Source organism: Peromyscus maniculatus, chromosome 9, assembly GCF_049852395.1.
Source record: "Peromyscus maniculatus bairdii isolate BWxNUB_F1_BW_parent chromosome 9, HU_Pman_BW_mat_3.1, whole genome shotgun sequence".
In the NCBI taxonomy this organism is placed as follows: Eukaryota; Metazoa; Chordata; class Mammalia; order Rodentia; family Cricetidae; genus Peromyscus; species Peromyscus maniculatus.
Window position 1 is genome coordinate 94,295,813 of NC_134860.1, and position 21,229 is coordinate 94,317,041.

Consider the following 21,229-nt stretch of genomic DNA (forward strand, 5'->3'; position numbering starts at 1 on the left):
TATTATTATATATGATCTTAGGATGTTTGTAACATCTTTTGTCCCTTATTCATTGTAGAAAGTTGCCATTATTTGTTTTTTTTTAAAAAAAGGCTTTATCTTTTCTTTGTTTTCTTTTGCTTGCACTCTTTCAATAACTAAACTTAAAATTGTTTTTTGTTTGTTTGTTTGTTTTTGTTTTTTAGTGTAAGCTTTGGCTGAGTAGTACTTCTCCTGGAGCCTCTGAATCCAGTAAGCCCAAAACATGCTGGGTGGGAAGAGGGAGGAGAGGAATTTCACCCAGAGGCACCTTACTGCCTGCTAGTACCTGCTGGGGGGGTTCCTAATTCAGAAATGATGGAGGTGCTGGGTCTCAGTGGACAGGGCTCAGAAGGGGGTAGTGAGGAGGTGATCGTAACTCATGCAGAAGTCCTTGAGAGGCTGGCACCAGCCTGATTGGATGAAAAGCTGGCTCCTTAGCTGCTGGAAATCAAATCTGAAATTGTTGGATGTGTCCTCAAACAGCTGAAACACACAGCAGGAAATCACAGAAGAGACAAATACCTGATCTGAAAGTGAGTATCCATCTAATGGAGATGGAGAGGATCCCTTATATCCTTAGCATCTACTTGGGGTGTTGACTCATGTGGATAGAGAAGTTCTTCCTCAATGTCCTAGAAGAGGAGAACATATGCCCTGTGGGACAGACTTCCAGCCATTCTCCAGGAGAGCTTATTTTTGCCATGGAGTGTGTAACATACAGAGACTCATATTAAAAATGTTGCTGCAAAGCACATGCCTCTCTCAGTGTGCAGAAATAGGACCTCCTGAAGGTAATTCTCACACCAGATCTAGGTTCTGTTCTGGTGGAAGATCCGCCTTAACTCCCCTCCCCCATCTCTAAACCTGCACCTTCCTAGCCTGCCAAACACAGCTCCTCCCCAAGAGAGACAGACTCAAGACCACTCCCAGAGCGACTATAAGCTACATCCCAGAAAATAGACATGTGGTTCTTCTGATCTCTCATCCCATGCTCTCTGAGGGGCCAGGAAATACCTGGAAATGCTTTATCCATTAATTTGGGCCTTTTCCTAATTTGGTCTGATTTGGATTGCTGCTTTAGCAAAGATGCCTATCAGGGTGCCAAAAACCTATCATCTGGAGCTTTCGCTGAGGGAGGCTGATTTTTCCCCACTGGCCCAGGGCCGTGTGGTGGGGATACACCTCTCTCCCCTACACCTGCTCTCTGCCAGACTAAGACTGGCTCACAACTGAGTAACTTTCATTTCCAAGTCATTGTCTAGCAGACCCAGGGCCTCTTCGTTTTGGGGGTGTCCTACCAAAGATGCCCCTAACCCATTCTGCAGCAAAGAACTGCCTTTGTTCCACCCTATCCATTCTAGAGCAAAGGGCTGCCTTTGTTCCTTGGGGCCCCTTCTCCAGAAGATGTTCTGTTGAAGGAAATTTCTCACACACACCCATTTTTGACCCAAGACTTACCTCAGTGGATGCATTGCGCTAGGCTTCGGGTCCCTGGCATAGACTTGAGAAATGGCACTTGCCATCCTATGCCTGATCCCCAAACGCTGCTATAGGGTCTTTTACAAAATCTATTCAAAAATGGACCTATCTGATACAATTGGACAGAACTGCCCTACATCCACGGTTTTTGGGTTCTGCATTTCCGCCCTCCCTACAGAGGCCAATGTCTCTCAGTACCTGTCTTGTTAGTGAGGGTCATGGTGCCTCCAGATTCTCTGTCTGGGAACTGGGATCCTAAAAATTGTACTCTGACCATGCTGCCAGGGACACTGCCCCCTCCCCCACTTCTTCCCTACTCTACCTGCCCAATCTTCTACTATGGGGCCACATGTTCCATTTACTGGTGGAGACACTGACTCTCCACCACTTCCCCCAAACTCTACCTAACCAACTCCTACCTTCAGGGCCACAAATCAAAGACCAAATTCTTCCTCCTTACCCTCCTTCCTGTCCTCCCCTTTCCCCACTGCTCCTCCCTATCACCCAATGCCTCAACCTATATCCTGGTTCCCTTTTACACACTGGCCTAATGCCCCTAAAATTCACTGGTTTCTTCTCATACTTGCTCTTGTCAGATTCCTGCCTTCCCACCCATTTCATTTCTCAGTCAACATCAGATATTACAAAAATTAGAAAAGGTTGAGGAGAGGTCCCCAAACTTCCCTACAAGGATTGGTGAAAATGGCTATTAATACTTTTAATGCTTGAAAAGAGACAGCTGAGTCATCCCAATAGACAAGGCTGCAACAGAATATGCTCCAAGCCCAAGCCTTAGCAGCTGCCCTGAGGCCACCAGGGCTCCCACAGGGGGGACAAAAGAAGTTGGCCATGAAGCTCCATCCCAGCAGAGCTCAGTCTAAGTCGACTCTGCCAGAAATGCAGCCAGCAGTCGCCCAGGAGGCCATGCCCTGTCTGGTGACTGCCTGGACACTGAAGATCTAAATGCCCCCATGCAGGCTCATTCCCTATGCCATGCCATGGAGATCCAGCCTCACCAACAGTGGCAACTGAGACTCTTCCAGCCTTTGAACTCCTAAGCCTGATGGAGGACTGACATGGCCTAGACCTGGTGACTCCCATTGCCCTCTCTGAGTCTAGAGCGACGCTGCAGGTAACGGGTCAATTCACAGGAGGCCCTCCAGATATGTCAGCCTCAGTATCAGCTTTGAGGACACCAATGTCAGGGAGGATTGGCAATGTCCTGGAACTCCTGTCAGATGCTCTCAATATCTTCTGAAAGCTCCACCTCCCTATTGACCACAATCCTTGGGAAAGGTTGAGAAGGCCAATGGATTCATCAAACAATAGATCACCAAGCCCTCCGTTGAACTCAGGAGACAGAGTACTCCTCAAACAGCTAGCTCCTAAGTCTCTTGAGCCCTGATGGACAGGACCTTATACTATGATCCTCATCCCCTGCTGGGCTGCCAACCTCCTGGGACATCCATGCTGGTATCATCTCTTCAGGCTCAAGTGGGCCCCTATTCAGGATATGAAATTTGCCTTCTCTGATTTCTCAAGAAACAGATGACTGAGGTCTCCAGGATGACAATTAACCAGATGCCCCCCCACCCATTACACCTCCTGCTGAATGTGAGGACACCAATTCCCTGACTCTCCCCTTCCCTACATTGTCCCACGCCTGCAGGAAGTAGTCAGACTTGAACTGGCGCCCCTATATACCCTAAGAGTCTGGAATGTTCTGGTGGAAGATCCACCTCAACTCCCCTCCCCCATCTCTTTCCCTAAACCTACACCTTCCAAGCCTGCCAAACACAGCTCCTCTCCCAGAGAGGCTAAAGACCACTTTCACAAGGTATATAAGCTGCATCCCAGAAAACAGACACGTGGATCTTCCAGTCTCTCATCACCATCTGCACTTGGAGTGGCCTGGAATCACCGGGGAATGCTTTACACATTAAACTGGGCCTTTTCCTACTTTGGTCTGATTTGGATTGCTATGTCTTCGGAGAGCCCTATCAGGGTGCACAAAACTATCAGGTTCCTCATTGTTTCTAAGAGTGAAAGAAAGAGAAGCAGGTGAGCAGATGGGCAGAGATGTGAGCTTGAAGCTACTCCTCCAATGCCATGTTGGCTTGCTCGATGCCACGCCTCCTATCATGATGGTCGGGGAGTATACTTACTTTCCAAAACTGTAAGCAAGCCTCAATTAAATATTTTCTTTTCTTAAAAAAAAATGAAAAAGAACAAGAATCTTCACAATGCCTTGCATTATGTTTTTATAGATCCACTAATGACAGTAGAGCTCCATTGTAGAAAAAATCAATAAACTTATTAATTTGGTGAATATGAATGGATTATCACAGTAGATGTAATTATTACCTGATACCTAATAAAGAAAATTATTTTCAAAACTGAAACTTATTGGAATGTCTCAATCCAAATATAATTAGTCATTGATTTCATAAAATGTTATAGATAAAACACAATATGGGAGATGAATATTATGATTAAAATTATGAAATATTAATAACTCATATTTTTAGAAATTGACATCATAGAATATTTTAATATTATATGATATTTATACATATTTAGCAATGTATATATTTTGGTTCTGGTGATTTTGGTGTCAATATGATTTTTTGATGTTATACCTAAGTATTTAAATAATTCTGAATACTCTTGAACTTGATTTCTTGTCTTTCATCTTCTCTAGCTATAAAGAAATTGAGTACTTTTGTTGGTAAGATAAAATGATGCATTTGCATGAAATATTATATACATAAATATATACATAGAGACGCTTCTAAAGCATAAACCTGTTTCATACCTTTTACAACAGTTTTTACTAGCAGTTGTCCTCATATATTATTACTGTCAGTTATAGGTGAGAAAACATATTAGCTAATGGTGCAATTCACACCATGAGCAACAACTAAATGATGAAACCAGGTGGTCACAGCTAGCATCTTCCCTCCTTCAAGAAAGGCCAATTTATCTCTGAATAATTGGACACTTCCCACAATTCCACATTATGTAATATTAACAAGGTCCTTAAAGAGATTAAAATTATTAAAAACTAAAATAAATTTCTATCACCATTATAGCATTAATGATAAAAGTAAACTGCCATTTTTTCCCTACAGAAATCCTCATAGCTGTAGCCTTTTCATTAGCATCATTTTAATTGTAAACTATTGTTTTAGGGTTTCTATTCCTGCAATGAAACCCCATGACCAAAAAGCAAGTTGGGTAAGAAAGGGTTTATTTGGCTTACACTTGGATATTGCTGTTCATCATCAAAGGAAGTCAGGACAGGAACTCAAACAAGGTAAGAACCTAGAGGTAGGAAATGATGTGTTTGTGCAAATACTTCTTTTCTTACTGGCTTGTTCCCTGTGACTTGCTAAGCCTATGGTTTTGTTTGTTTGTTTGTTTTTTATAGAACACTGGACCACCAGAACAGGGATGGCACATCCACAACAGGCTGGGACTTCCCATGTCAATCAACAAGTAAGAAAATGCCTTACAGCTGAATCTTACAGACACATCTTCTCAACTAAGGGCCCCTCTTTCAGATAACTCTAGTTTGTGTATCAAGTTGGTATAAGACTAACAGCAGAAGTATACACTGATCATCTCACTCATTGTTCATGGTTTTCTATGTGCATGAAATATAAGTAACAAAGAGTACACAGACATTTTCTGTGATCATTGGTTCATAGTTCAGGTTAATAGGTGTGATTTTGATGAACTGCTCAGACTCTTCTAACTTTAGTCTTATTGTTTAGAAATGTGTGTGTGTGTGTGTGTGTGTGTGTGTGTGTGTGTGTACAGTAAGTATCTTCATGAATTACTGACGGTGTGGTAGAAATGCCTTAGTGTGTCTTGTATAGAGAAATTTCTTCCATTCTGGCTTATTTGCATTTGGGTAGATGATGATTTCAAAAGAGAGTATGTCTGAACAGTAATAATAAATGATTCCAAGATCAGGGAAGTATAGATGGTTTCAAACACTATGCAAATCTTCATAAAAATGTATTACATCATTTAGAAAGAAATGTTGAAAGAAATTTCTTATAGAGAATCCATCAGTTATATAAACGAATAGCTCAGAGGCCTAGTTAAATGATATCACAGGTACTACTGATTACAATCCACAAAGTAAAGGAATTTGACAATATAATATTAATCATTTTTAATACATTCAAAGCAAGAGTCAGAAAAAAAGAATGAAAAGAAAAAAGAGAAGGGCAGAAGAGAGCATTGAAGGGCTGAAAACAGCATGACTAAGGACCATATGATGTAGGTTTACACAGTGGAGATTTGCTTCCTCACTTCTGGCGTCTAGAACCTCAATAAATGGACAGTGTGGTTTTCATCTTCAGAGTCCTTTTGGTTGGTAGGCAGGTCTTTTCCCTTTGTCTTTGCTTAGTTTTCTCTGTTTAACCTCTTCTTTTAGATGATACTAGTCTTACCTCATTAGAGGCTAAGTACATGATCTTGCATTACATTAGTGATCTCTTGAAACAATCTCTCCAAATAGAGTTTTATTCTGAGTGACTATAGGTTTAATGAGTGCCGGCGGCCATTTCAGAGGAACGACAGTCATCAATAGAGCTTATAACGTTCAATAAAGCTAAACCCTGGAGGGGTAAAGCACCTCCTCCCTCGGAGGGTTGTCACCAGAATGCCCCTTGCTTCTGCTGTGCTTCCTCCTGTTTGTTACTGCCGTGTTCCTGCTGTATTCGACATGGTGTGATTCCTGTATGGAGGGATTCCACTATCTAGTATAGTGTGATTCTTTCATGGGAAAATGATCCCTCCTCGCTGGGCAATTTACTTGCAGATCACAATAAAGTTGATTTCTATAAGAGCAGAGATGACTAGTTGGATCTATGATTTAATTTGACTTTCTGAGTTAGCCTAAAAGATATAGGTGTTTAAGACAGTAAAGATGATTAGCAGCATGATTTAAATTATTCTTCCAATTGCTTCAATAAGAGACAAAAAAAAAAGAAAGAAACTATAGGCTATAATTTACCTTTACCTTTGTTAGATTTGAGAATTGCAAAGAATGAGAAATAAATAGAGGAAGTTTCATGCATTATAGACCCATGATTTCTGACTATGAAAAAAAAATGGCTAATGACTAAAGAGAACAATTATGTCTCTACACCCAAGGTTAGTCCAGAGATCTTTGGTCATGAAACTTACAGAATTAATCACAGGCCCCAGAATGCACCTTTAGAAATTAGTTGTGAAAGGAAATTGAATGACTCTATTGTATGAAAAGGGAAATAGATGGTTAGGTAACCACTCATTTAATGTTTCTCTAGAGTAGAAAATAAAAATCTGCTACACCAAAACTGCAAATGGCTGCCTGCCAGTACAAAAGGAACTGGATGAAATCTACTTGGCTTGTTTACGACTTTGTTAATCAATTATAAAAGAATAATTGCTTTTGGGTGTAAGAAATATTTAACTATTTATGAGCTTCCATGGAAAACATGTAACTTGTGATCTTAATGTGATTTCTTCTTTTGTAAAGATTTTAACTTATTTTTGGAAAATATATAACTTGTGGGTTGTCATGTAATCTTTTCTTACATAGAAATCTTTGGATTAGGCAATATAAAATGGATAGGAGAAAAATAAGAGATGGGAGAAAGAAAAAGGAGAAGGAAAGATATAAAGGGAAACATCAGAAAAGTGGAAAATTATTATCAGGAAAAATGTAAAGTGGGAAACTGGAAAGAACCAAGTAGAAAAACAGAACAAAAAGAGCAGAATAGAACAGCTAGCAGAGAGGAAAAATAAAATGGAGAATTAAGTTCTGGATCTCAGATAAAGTTCCTGTGTGTGCCTGTGCATCTGTTCCAGTAGTTCATCCATCCACATCTCTCCACTTTCTCTAAGCTCCTGGAAGCTGGTCTTTACAGCAGCAGATGAGGCTATACTTTACTTTACAAGAAAACAATGTGAATTTGAATGAATTTAAGCTACAAATAAGTCAACCATAAAGTTCAAGCCTAGAGTAAACCAAAATCAATACATGCAATGAAATTTACTCTGTTTTAGAGCATTATTTCCCAAACCATAATCCAGAGCACTTGGGAGTCAATGGATAATCTTCAGAGTGTTCAAAAGAATGAAACTGTTTCCTAATAATGTAGACAAATTTCTAAATGGTCTTATTAAATAAAAAAGCATGAAGCCAAATGTAGGAGCGAAAACCTTAGAGATCAGGGAAATAGGGAAAGCCACCAGCCAACCTTACCTCACCAACTCGGCAGCTTCCAAATGCAAGCTACTTCCTTGCTACCCAGGCTTTATACGCCTTGCTTTTTTTCTGCCTTCTCATTGGCTCTCTTAGCCTAGCTACCTCACTTCCTCTTCTTACACAGCTCTTTCACTTTCTGTCTGTCTGTACAGACCTTTAGGTCTCTATGGCTGGTGCTGGGATTAAAGGCATGTGTCACCATGTTTGGCTCTATTCACTAGTGTGGCCTTGAACACACAGAGATCCTGATAAGATTAAAGGAGTGTGCTACCACTGCCTAACTTCTTTACTTATAATGGCTTTCTTTTTCCTCTGATTCTCCAGGCAAGCTTTATTTATCAAAGCACAAATAAAATATCGTCACATTTCAGCACAAATAAAATATCACCACATAAAAATCCTAAAAAATATGGTATTTTCCCACTGTTTGGTGTTTATATTGCAGAAATAGCAAAGTTGGTTAAAACATTAACATCTTCCAGCATTATGAATACTAGTCAATACAGATGAAGCTTTAGTTGGGCACCAGTGTGTTCTCCATGTATAATGAAGTTTTGTCTTCAGGAAGATAATCTCACAAAAGGTTGTAGATAGTATAATAATCTTCTTAATAATAGCCTGGGGTGTTGGGAGGAGGGCAATGATGTCTACCATATACCTTTGGCCAATGCATTAATAAGATGTAACCCATTTCTACTGCTGAGGTTTTATCTGGTGTCATAATATGTCTGCTTGGGCCATTGTTTCCCCTTTTACATGGAGAATATGTATACATTTTTAGGATGTTTCTAGAGCTGTAAATTAACATATATTTTTACAAAAATCTTTAATGTCAGTTGTTCCTCCCATATTGTCTCCTTAATCCTGTCAAACACGCCACACTCCCCCACTTATTCTTCCTGTTCTAGCTATTCTTTCATGTTTATAGCATTATATTCTATTGTCCTTTTCTTGGAAGATCCTCTCCTCCCTCTGGTTCTTTACTGGCTACCTAACTTCGGTGGGAGGTAGGGGGAATCTGAGAGAAAGTGATGGAGGCAAGAATATGATCAAAACACGTTGTATGTAAAAATATTTTTTAAATAAATCATTTTTAAAAAGGATGGAAGGATCCTCTGAGGCTGCCAAAGCTAGAACGAACTTTGGAGGAATGTGAAAATTACAGTGATCAGAAAACCTTTCCATCCAAATTAATGGTAAACTGTGAAAATTAGTTCCTTAATTCTAATACATATATCATAATGTTATAATATGTCAATAGTGGAAACTATAGCTAAGGTATAAAAACTCTTCTTAATTCTCAACATTTCTGAAATCTAATGTTTTAATTATATATAAAATAATTTTATCCAATAAACATTTAATATATCAGAATAAAATTTTAAATAAATGTATTATTTGCAAACACATAAAGACGAATAAATTTCTCAAATTGTTAACCCACTAAGTAGATGTGTTTTTTATAACATAATATGTAGCCAAACATCTACCATGTAGCAATAAATCACATCTGCCAAATGGTTACTATTTTTTAAAGACAAAACACTTATTTCACTTGAAAGAAATGCTGATGAACTATGGTGACTCATTTGCAGACATTGTTTCTGTCTTTAAAAATGATCATGATATTACTAAGGAAAGCTACTGTATAACATTTGTTCCCAATGAACACATTTGAGATTCAGGGAAAAAAGCCAATCTGGCATCACCATCTTCAACCTGACATCATATCAATATTTAATTACTTGTAGCATCATTAACAGTACTAACACATGCTGCTGTTTAATATTATTCAATGAAATTCATGGATTTGAAAGGAATGTAATCTAAAAATAAAATATTTCAAAATAATTGTATGTAATGGTATAAAATTATGAGGTAGCAAAATCTCCATTCAGTTTACAAGATAATGCTTTTGATTCTACTATAGGGAAGCAAAAATATCTCACTGACATGGTTCAAAGTGCACAATGCAAAATTTTTAATAAATTCTCAGATTACAGATTATTCACTGTAGGATTTCTGACAATAAAACATTAAAAATGAAAAACAAAAACAACACAATTTACACAAGTGTATAGTAGATTTCTAGTACTATGAAGAGAGAAATGGGAAACAAAGTGATGTCATCATCCAGCTAGAGTCATTGAAGCATAGTACTGTGGGAAACAGATATAAGAGAGAAAAAATAACACTACAAATTATTGGAAAAACTACATGAAAACACATTATTTTATATTTACTTAGAAATATACACATACATATACGAGTATGTGTATACACATAAATAAATTAAGTAAAGTTACAATATTAGGAATGATAATGCTCCCCATAAGAATGGGATATTATCTAACTAAAACCTCAGAGAATGACATGAAAATTCTCCCTTCACCTTGTTGGTCAGAGAAACCAAAGAGAATGACAAACTAATACAGGCTATTGCCATTTTCTTTGGTTGCCTCACAGAACTTGCTTATAAGACCCTATTACTGAAGATACCTCACACTTTGGGCCCAGGCTTTAAGGAATCTACCTGTAAAAGTTCTCTCATAGCATTTGAAGTTGCTAAAGGCAATTAAAAGTTCTGCCCAGTTTCCAAGCTATTAACCAAAATGAGCAGCCTGGCAAGGTAGTGTCATTTACATATCAGGGTTAACCAACAGTTATCTAATTAGACTTAAGGCCTACACAGTACAAGAGAATCCATGACTGGTACTCCCAGTTTAGAACATTGCTAATGATTAATGAGGTCATGAACTTCCTGAGCCATTCCTAAACCTGTATCCTTTCCAAATCTATTCTAAAAATTCTCATTGTATAACAAGATTATTTTTGCAGCAAAGACCATTGCAGAAATTTATATCTGATAAAACTATATGGAATAATGGACCAAATTGATATATCTACAACATAACCACTACACATAAAGCTAAGGGGTCACTAAGAGAGTCCAGAAATAGTTTAAGAGCCAGAGGACAAAGATTGTGCCACAGACATTGTCTTCTACATATGAAAGGGACCCATAAAACATTAACAAATGGTCAAATAAACAAGACCTGAACAACGATACCACCATTTGACCTGCCTACATGAATGGAAGAAATCTCACATGGTCACACCTCTGGATAAAGACCTACAGTCAATTAATAACTGGTAAGTGGGAGAATCAGTCTTCTCCAGGGACAAAATCCCCTGGTATGTGATCCAATTCCAAATATTTAGCTTTTAACATAGATACATATGAGAAACACTAAAGGACTCAGCACATTGTATTTATATATATGTATTTATGTATACATATAACAATGATAAAGAACAAAGAAGTCCTGGAGGTGATAGAGGGGACACAGAAGGAGTTAGAGGGGGTAGAGTATTTGTAGGAATGATTTAAAAGCTAAAATAATATGTGAAACTCTCAATGAAATAAATATATTCAAAACTTGTCTTATTTGGGCATTGTATTAAAGAACAAAATTGAAAGCAATGTTAATACACATTTAGCTATTTATGTGTGGCCAAAATGATTTTATGTACTTCTGTCTAAATAGCATACAGCAACATTGTAAATGTAGAATTAAATTTTAGATCTAACAGTGTTATGCAAAGTGTACAATATGCAAAGATTGGCAATACTATAGAGTCACTACACTTACAATATTGAGGTGGAAATGAAGGTGTTTCTCTTTCAAGATGACATTTTGTATTAGAATGGAGTTGATTAGATTGTTCCAATAAATATTTTAAATATATTAATATTATTTCTATTGTGTAACAGAAGTATGATATATTATTTGTAATTATAATTAATTAGATTAATATATGTTCTATTCAATATAAAAGGTGTTGGAAAACTTCAATAAACTTAATATTTTAAAGAATTTGTTAAACTAAGATGTATGAGAAACAGAATATTAGGTAGATAAAGGGTTTTGAAATATTTAATATTTATTGTTAAGAAATTATTGGTCAATATTGTTAGGACAAAAAGTTATTATGGGTTTTAACTTCTGACATCCAGTGAATTACAGAAAAAATATTAAAAAATCTAGAGGCAATGAGTTGCTTTCTGGGATTGGAATGAGAATAGAAGAATGAAATACATTATTTCATAGATAAAATAATATTGTTTGTAGTTTTCTAAATATTGAGTGATTTTTTGAGTTTTATTACAACATCATTACTTTTGCATCACAATATTGTTTTAATATCTAAACAAGCACATTTTTAAAGTTCTGATTGTGTTTGCTTTTTCTTGCCTTGTTTCTTCTGCCCAAGAGATTTATTTTCTTTTTAATGTGTTGTATCAAACACACTTCCCTGTATATACTCAAAAGTATCTGCTGAATATGAAAAAATAATTAGCAGAGTTCTTCTTATCTAAATTGATGTTTATATGTCTCTCTACCTCATTGTCTCAAATGTCTATTTTTCATTTGTCACTCAAGCTAAGAAATCTAGAAAATAGTTTACTCCTTGGGAGTAATTTTCATTTGCAACCATATGAGCTAATATAAGTTGTTTTCCAATAAGCAGACCAGGTTTAGACTAATTAGCTGATAGCCATGGTGGCAAAGTGACTCATACATGACAATGTCTCAGGAATAAGCTATTATTTACTATAGAAATATACTCATGCAATCTGACAACTTTTTATTAGCATTCTTTAGACTGATGTTATTGTTTACAGAAGAAAACAAGAACAAATTCATTGGCATGATCTCAAAGAAATTCTTTTCTTTCTCAAAACCTGATATCTCAGAGTGATGTTATGGTTACTGCTGACTGACAGCGTAAATGGATCTAGAGCTACTTAGGAAATAGAATAGCATATACAACAGTGGCTAGGTGTGTCTATGGGGACTTTTTCAGAGAGAACTGAGTAAATGAGAATAGTTGCTCTGAAGAATGATAGAATCATGTCATGACCTAGGATCTGAGAAGGAATAAAAGGGTGGATTTAGTAAAGCCCACTTAGGCATTGTTTCTGCTTTCTGGAAGTCATGGAGAAAACTTTTCCTCTGCAATGCCCTCTATCCTAATATTTGTAATTTTCCATGGTTATAAAAACAATGCAATATGGGCCAGGGACTGAAATGTCTGAAACTATTTCCCCAAAGAAGTATTCTTTTCTTTAAAATGGTTCTCTAGGGCATTTATTACAGAAACAACAAAAAATGAATAATACCTTCAGTTAATTTTAACAATGCCTCTCTATTATGAAATTGAAGATTGAATGCAATATAAAAAATCCCTAGACACAAATGAATGAAAACCACATTAACAAACAAGTATCTGATGTTTAGTTCTCTCTCTTTTTTTTTTTTTTGTTTTTTTGTTTTTTTGTTTTTCGAGACAAGGTTTCTCTGTGTAGCTTTGCGCCTTTCCTGGAGCTCACTTGGTAGCCCAGGCTGGCCTCGAACTCACAGAGATCCGCCTGCCTCTGCCTCCCGAGTGCTGGGATTAAAGGCGTGCGCCACCACCGCCCGGCTAGTTCTCTCTTGAAGACAGATTTGACAAAAAGTAAATAAAATTGTAACAGCATACTGGAGAATTATAGACACGAGGAAATATAAGGAGTCTTAAGATAAAGCTGGTACTAGAACAGACCCATATGATGAACTAGCACAAACTGCATTCCTAAAAATAAAGACAACAGAAATCTATAAATATTACCTTTAATACCATGTATCTGAAGTAGATGTCCTCCTCAGTATCCTATTCACCTTAGCTAGACAGTTGTCTTCTGATAATATTTATGTTTATTCTATAAAATCCCTTAAGAAAAATAAATATTCCAACATCACTGTTTGTATGTTCCATCATTCATAACTCCCTTGGACAATCAGTATCATCATTTATGAAGAACTGTGCTATCTCATCTGTTTCATATTTTGTATTGTCATCAATACCAAGTACATCATTCATCATCTTTTTTTTTTTTTTTGTCTCTTTTGTCTAAAGCTGTCTCCGGAAAACTTTTGAATGAAAAGCACTGCTTTCTCATTCAGCTATGATGAAGAACAAGGTGATTCTTTTTAGATCAGATATGAACATTGTAGAATGTACTTTAGCTATTAGTGTCTACCTATGGTTTTGGATACTTCTGCTTAGTGAATATAAATTTATTACATATTACATTGTAAAATGATGCTTATGCTCTTTTTTAAAGCACTGTTATACAACTTTTCTTGGAGTAGTATGAACATATTTTGAACTCAGGGAACACATGACAGAACAAAGAACATATTCTACCAAATTCTAAATTAGTGAGCAAATGGCTTTATTGAAGTTATGTGGGTGAGGAATCATTTAGAAAAAGACAGATAATGGAAAGGCATCTGTATTAATACTTTATGCTTGCACATAGATTTTAGTCTTATGCTTTCTACAATGAGCTATTTTTGGTAGCGATCTATACTTTAACAAAAATTGTCCATATGTCAAGTGGTGGTGGTGTACACTTTTAATCTCAGCAACTTGGGAGGCAGAGGCAAGCAAATCTCTAAGTTCAATGCCAGCCTGGTCTACAGAGCGAGTTCCAGGACAGCCAGGGCTACCCTGAGAAACCCTTTCTCAAAAACAATAACAATAAAATCATCCATATCTTCTGAGAACTACCACTCAGACTTCAAAGGCTGCTAGAAAACCATTAACACAACATTTAGCTTTAAGATCATTAACATAACATTTAGTTTTCTATTTTATTCCCCCAACCCCCAGCTCTATATTGATCTTCCCACTGTTTGAGTTCCAGTGACTTGGAAAGATCCCTTGGTATGCTCTACATCTCCTTCCCAGTTGACTGTGTTAGTTGCTCTCTACTCACCTAATTCACGTACTAGTCTAGATCATTCTGATTTCCCATAGCCATTTCTACCTCAAAAGTATTGTGACACAACATTGGAATCCATAAACCTCCTAAAGCCCCATACCAGTCTAACGGTCCTTGCTGAGTTAACTTATTTCTTAACTCTTCTCTTAATATATACATATTAAGCCCAGTAAATTGGATCTCAAACACTGCCTCTGTCATGTTCATTTCTCTCAATAATGCTCATCTCTACATACTTTTTCCTGCTCTGATATTCATGAATACCTCAGCAAAGGAATAGTCAAGCACTTCAAATGACTCGTGTGGAACCAACCCCCAGCGACTGATTGAAAGTCTATTGCTTCAGTTATACTGTTTTTATTTCAAGGGGCATGGGCAGTTTGGTGGTTTGAAATAAAATGATCCCCAAAGAGAGTGCCACTATTAGGAGGAGTGGCCTTTTTGAGTAGGTATGGTCTTGTTGGGGGAATCATGTCACTATAGAGGTGAGTTTTAAAGTCTCATATAAGCTCAAGCCATGCCCACTGAAACAAACAAACTTCCTGTTGTCTGTGAGTAAAGATGTAAGGATTCCCAGCTCCTACCCCAGCAACCTGTTTGCCTGCAGGCATCATGTTACACCATGGTAATGAACTAAACCTCTGAAAATGTAAGCCAACCCAACAAATGTTTAACTTCATTAGAGTTGCCGTGGTCATGGTGTTTTTCACAACAACAGAAACCGTAATTAAGACAGCTAGTTATCTTACTAAGTGTCTACTTCCACAGCACTCAGAATCATTTAGTCCATGTTTAACAGCTGCACAAGCTGGGATTGTGTCTTTCATTGCTGATTTACAAGTTATTCTAAATTCATAAAGTCTATCTCCTTGCTGTTATAGTTTCTCTTCTGGGCCATTATGAAGGCCCATATCTTCATATTTCATTTTGGATTTTCCTTTATTTGTATTATGTATTACTTTAACCATATTTTCTACCTCCTCACTATTTGTGTCTTTGCATGGAATCCAACAGTTTGGATCTTAAGAAAGCCTTTTTAGAGCAGATATAATATAATCTCCATCTTTGCATCCTGTCAGCTCTAATAAACAGTAACTCCATACTTTCATCTCCTTCTTCCTTTATTTTTTCATGCTAAACCATAGGGTAATGATGAAATAACATCAGTACATATCTTTTCCATTATAAATCCTCATTTTACATGTAAGATCTTTCAGGCAAGATAGCTGGGCTTCTATTGCATGCCTTTATCTCTTCCTCCTAAAGGCCATAAAACTGATGTTAGAAACTGTTTATCAAACAATATTATGCATAGCACTTTGAGGAGTTATAATATTCTCTAGTACATCAATAATTTTGGGTGGAGGACACCTCCACACTTCCTTAGTAGATTGTATTTAACAAAGAAGAACTGAATCCTATACCACATAGAAGAAGACAGACACCCTGGGATTTCTATCAAGACTGTCATCGTTATGAGGATTAGTCTTGGTTGCAAAACCTATCACCCATTCCAGGAAACAGATAATCACCATTATCACAAGGGACCATGCCATTGTATATCACATGTGAAAAAGTAGCTATGTTAATTTTGTCCCCACAATTGCTTCATATTACATGGGTCAGCTTTGCTTGTGTGAGTTAAATATTGTATTGGCCATACAATTGCTTCTCCTCAACACTTCTGTACTTCTCCTATTTTCTGTTCGGGTACAAATTGTGTTGCATGAACCCCCGGGGGATCTGAATAAACGTCTTTTTGTATCAGTAAGGCACTAATGACATACTAAAGAAACAATTCTGTTGAAGTTTAGCAATGAACCATGACTTTACTAGGGTTATAGTCCAGAAGGTAGATGGTTACTTACATGAAGCTAAGACTCAAAGAAAGTGATACTACTGAACTTACATTTGAAAGGTTGGTTGCTCAAGAAATCTGTGTGTCTCCGGAACTTCCTGTTCCTTTATTTGGAGAGGATCTTCTCTGCTGTTGTTCCTACTTCTGTAACTTTTAGGAGGAACTTTGTAAATACTGTATCTTTCTTCAATATCCTAAACCTCATAAATTTCCTTTACTCCTGAGTCCTATGAGTCTCTCTCCTCTCTCTAAAAGGGAATGATTCAATCAGGTAATATACTGAAGCAACAGACTGTCGTAAATATTGCTAAGTATGTTATTACAAACAGCTAAAGTCCATGTTTGAGTCTGTATGTTAGAAGGTAAAATACAGCTACTCTTTGATGACTTTGTAACAAATGTCCCTTCCCATGTAGATGCAGTTTCCTACCTTGTAAACTTTTGTTAGAAACTTTAGTGCTGATATCCAGATTTCCTCTTTTTCTGCAGGTATCAGTAAGAATGAAATATGAACCAATCAGATGTTTTTGTTTCATAGAACTCTTTAGTAACCTAATCTGCAAATCAGAAACATTCTAATCTACTTTTTAAAAGACTTCAACACAAACATTTTTTAAGGTTTGGAGGAGATAGAACACAGTCCATAATATACCAAACTCCACAGATAAACCTAGTAGTTTTATAAAGATCTTATATGATCCACAGCACTTACTTTGTAATTAGGTCAGAGATTTAATGTGGAGGTCAGCAACAAAAGTATCATTTATTATCAATATTATTAAATACATAAGAATGAAACGTTATGCACTTTAGCATGGCAGAATTTGTTTTTCTTCAAATTGGCAATGTTTGTTCATTATAAGGCTACAATAACCTATCTAGATGACACAGAGATCTTTGCTAACAAATGCATTGCCATCACATGACAAGTCCCGGGAAGGAAAGAAGCATCTTCTAGTCAAGAACACCACTATGTGTTTATGTTGCAATGGGACAGTAGAGAACTAAGATACGTATCTTTGTAAAGGCTGGGAATCAGTGATAGTGGAGCTAGAATGCTATGACCTAAGCTAAAAACAAATAGTGTTAGAAGAACAGGTAATCAGAATGTAGCAACTAACTAAGGTTTAGAAACAATAATACTGCATTGTTGATTACAAATAGCCTGCAAATAATTATATATGAAAAAATTTCAATAGTATTTGGAGATGAAGTAGAGAAGTAAAATTGAAAGTAGTTACAAAGAAGAAAACAGTAAATAGAGTGAAAGTTTTTTTGGAGGAAGATGTTATCTTGAAGTTTAACATTGAATCAAAGTAAAAACAGTTGAAGGATCTAAGCTTTTTTTATTTCTTCTTCTTATTCTTTTTTTTTTTCCTAGCTTGGTTATAGAAGACTAACCTTTCACAGTTTTGCTGATGCTTACCAAAGAAACAGGATCCTAAGTCCATTGTTATACCCTGTGTTTTTCTGTGGCCAGCAAAATCATCATTTCCCCCTTAGAACCTGACTTCTGATTCCTATATGTGACATGAAGATTTCCAGGGAGCATTTGAACAGGCGCTGATGAATAATACTAGAGACGACTAATGAGCTTTGAGAGCACATATTTTTTTTTCCAGTGGTAGTTAGCATTTTTTTCATTGTTGTGGAAAGTGATACCTTGAGCATACACAAGGTACAAAAGTCTATCCTTTGTTCCATGAAGGAATGATTGTTTTTCTCAGAAGACTATGTATAATATGATCATCCTTTGAAAGGGAGCTCAGGGTAAAAGGCAGGCAACACCTCTGCTCACAAGATGACAAGAAATAGAAGATATGTAGGGAGAGTATTCTACCAATAATTTCTGACCCTCTGTCTCTCATTTCTTAGATTCTTCTTAATCCTCTTGAGTGCTCACTGCTCCGTTAACCACTCTGATTAATTTGGCTGACATGCTGCAGCCAAATCTGTCCAATCTGTCTCATACAGCTTGTAATTAGCCATACTATCAATTGGACTGCACACAGCAGGGTGAAGCCAATCTGTAAGACGTGACAACAAGGGACTCATACTCAAGAAGCAAGTAAAAGAACGAGAGAAAATTTTTTTTCTTATAAAGTTCAATTTTTTTTTAATTAAATAATAATTGTACTTTCCTTAACCATTAATTAAGTTTCAGATCCCACCACTGCTTAGAAAGAAGCCAATTATGGTGTTTCAGTCATCCATCAAGAGTGAGCCAAACCTGACATATACCTTGTCATCACTGGTATATGACTGATACTTTGGCTAGAACCCATTAACTTCTCTAATTAAGCCATTTTTATTTTAAGAATAAAAGCGTTAAAGGTGCCACAAAGGAGGAAGATTTCTCTCCATACGTGTAATTATTTGGGAAGTCACAATACATGGTCTATGTGTGCTTATCGTGGTTTTAATATTTCCCTAATGCGCTAGTTCTCCAGTTATGACCTCTGCTACATAAGCCATTGTGTTTTCCTGACAGAGGGCAATTTAATACTAGACCTTTCACTACTCAGGAAGTAACACTGAGAGAGGACATATTGTAATTTCCTTCATGACAGAAAAACACCCTGAACTCTTCGAACATACCTCTAATGTGGCAAAATAAGCCTAATCCTAAATTTTGGAGAAAATTGTCCACACTGTTTTCTACTTCTGTGCTATTCAGACCTTGGATTGGATGAACTGTGCACTCCAGTATGGGGACAAAAAGGATATTGAAGCAGTACAAAATGTGAATAACAAGACACAGCCAATCATCCTTAGAAAAATGGCCAGCCGTGTTATGTAAAATGCCAGTAAAACAATGGATAGAGGGAATGGGCTCCAAGAAGCCAGTTCGTGTACCTGGGTTACACTCTGTTCCCATTGCCAGGAAACCCACAAACACATCAAACCACTCAACTGTCACCCACATAGTGTGAAGCCTTACCCAGTGATGATGTAAGGCAGAGGAGGTTGCTCTTGTACCAACTGGATATGCCAGCCTGTGTTGACTACCCAAGGGAGGCCTTACCATCTACAAGGAGGGGATGACGGTGGGGTGGGAGGAGATGGGGGAGAGGAGGAGAAGGGGAGGGAGGGGCCATGGGGTTGATATATAAAATTTAAATAAATTAAATAATAAAAAATCTCTGAAAAATGTTTTTTTTTAATGACAGTGGTTACAGGCTTCTAAAACTAAAAGACCAACACTGCAGATGGTTAAATTTATAGTGAATTTTAAAGAAAATGTAAATTTATCTTCAGTCCTAGCACTTCCTAGGGATTTTAAAGTCTAAAGTATTCTATCCTTGTAATTTGTAAATATGTTTTAGAATTAAATTTATTTAATTAAAGCATACTATATTAAAATACAGACATTGATAAGAAGCATGAGGTCTTTTGATACATGTTTTTATTGTGTAAAATTTAAACCAGGTTAAATCATATCTTGATAACTAAAACATTAAACATCTTTTCAAGTAATATACATGGTACTTTATTGTGTCTTTTATCACCTTACAGTGCAAGTTGCACATCAAAACTTCATGTTTCTATCTAACTATAACAGTAATCATGGCCAACTGTCTTTTCCCTCTTAATAATTTCTACTGCTTCATTCCCATATTTTATGAAATTAGCAGTTTTAGATTCCATATTGCTAGTGACATAATAAGCTACTATTCTTCCTGTGCCTTACTGACTTATTTCACTGAACACAGTGATTTAACGTTCCACTGTGTTGTCACAGATGATAGGATGCTGTTCATTTTGATGACTGACTAGTATAGTAGTATTGTGTAATGTATATGCTCCATGGACAGGAAGATCTGAAAAAAATTGTTTTATTCTACTCCAGAAAATCCTCCCTTAAAACTCCTTCCAGAAATGTGCAAAATATGCCCCTACCAACCTCATGTCTACTTTTTAAAATAAGAAAATTGTAATGCACTGCAGGCAGTTAGTATGGCTTATTTGCTAGGAATGAGAGCTGCCATGTCCCTCTTGAGTGCAAAAAAACTTGTCATGTTCAGGAGATGCTGTTTTTCAGCAGCCCTCATCAAACTCTGGTTCCTACAATCTTTCCACTCTCTCTTCTGTGATGACACCTGAGTCCTGGGGCCAGAAGATGATAGAGAGGATCCATTTCAGTCTGGGGATTCTCCAGTCACTTGTTTGCACTTTGATCAGTTGTAAGTCTGTAGCTTTACTGCCTCCCAGTACAAAAAGATGCTTCTATGATGAAATTGAGAGCTGCACAGATCTATGGGGATGGGGACAAGAATTTACAAGACAATTTAAGGTTATATCAAATTATAAAAGTATTAGTACTTGATGTGTTCTCCCCCCAGACTTAAGATCTTAATACATAAGATTTTTCGGTCAGGTTTATAGTGTCTGAGTTTGTTTATTAATTAATTTAGTTTCATGTGTATTGGTGTTTAGTCTGCATGTATGTCTTTGTACCAATGGATTCAGTGTCTTAGATGCATCATATACTCTAGGACTGGAATTACAAAGATGCTCCTCCAATGGGGTGCTAAAGATTCATACCCAGACCCATAGGAAGAGCACCAAATACTCTTACTCACTGAACCATCTCTCCAGCCCGTGTTCCTGAGATTTTTTTTTTTAAATACAACTTTAATCCATTATTCTCTCACTTTAGCCTATATGTAACATTGTCAGGAGAATGAGAGGGTAAGAGATTCTAACAGGCAGTGTTTATCATTAGTAAGTAAACCACATCAATTCAAGGAGAGAATCTAAAAGGCTAACA

At 36.8% G+C, this 21,229-nt stretch overlaps 1 pseudogene; it reads left to right on the forward strand.

The window, feature by feature from the left end:
* Window positions 1-333: 333 nt before the first annotated feature.
* Window positions 334-3,680, forward strand: LOC102906494 (DNA replication complex GINS protein SLD5 pseudogene; annotated as a pseudogene).
* The last annotated feature ends 17,549 nt before the right edge of the window (window positions 3,681-21,229 follow it).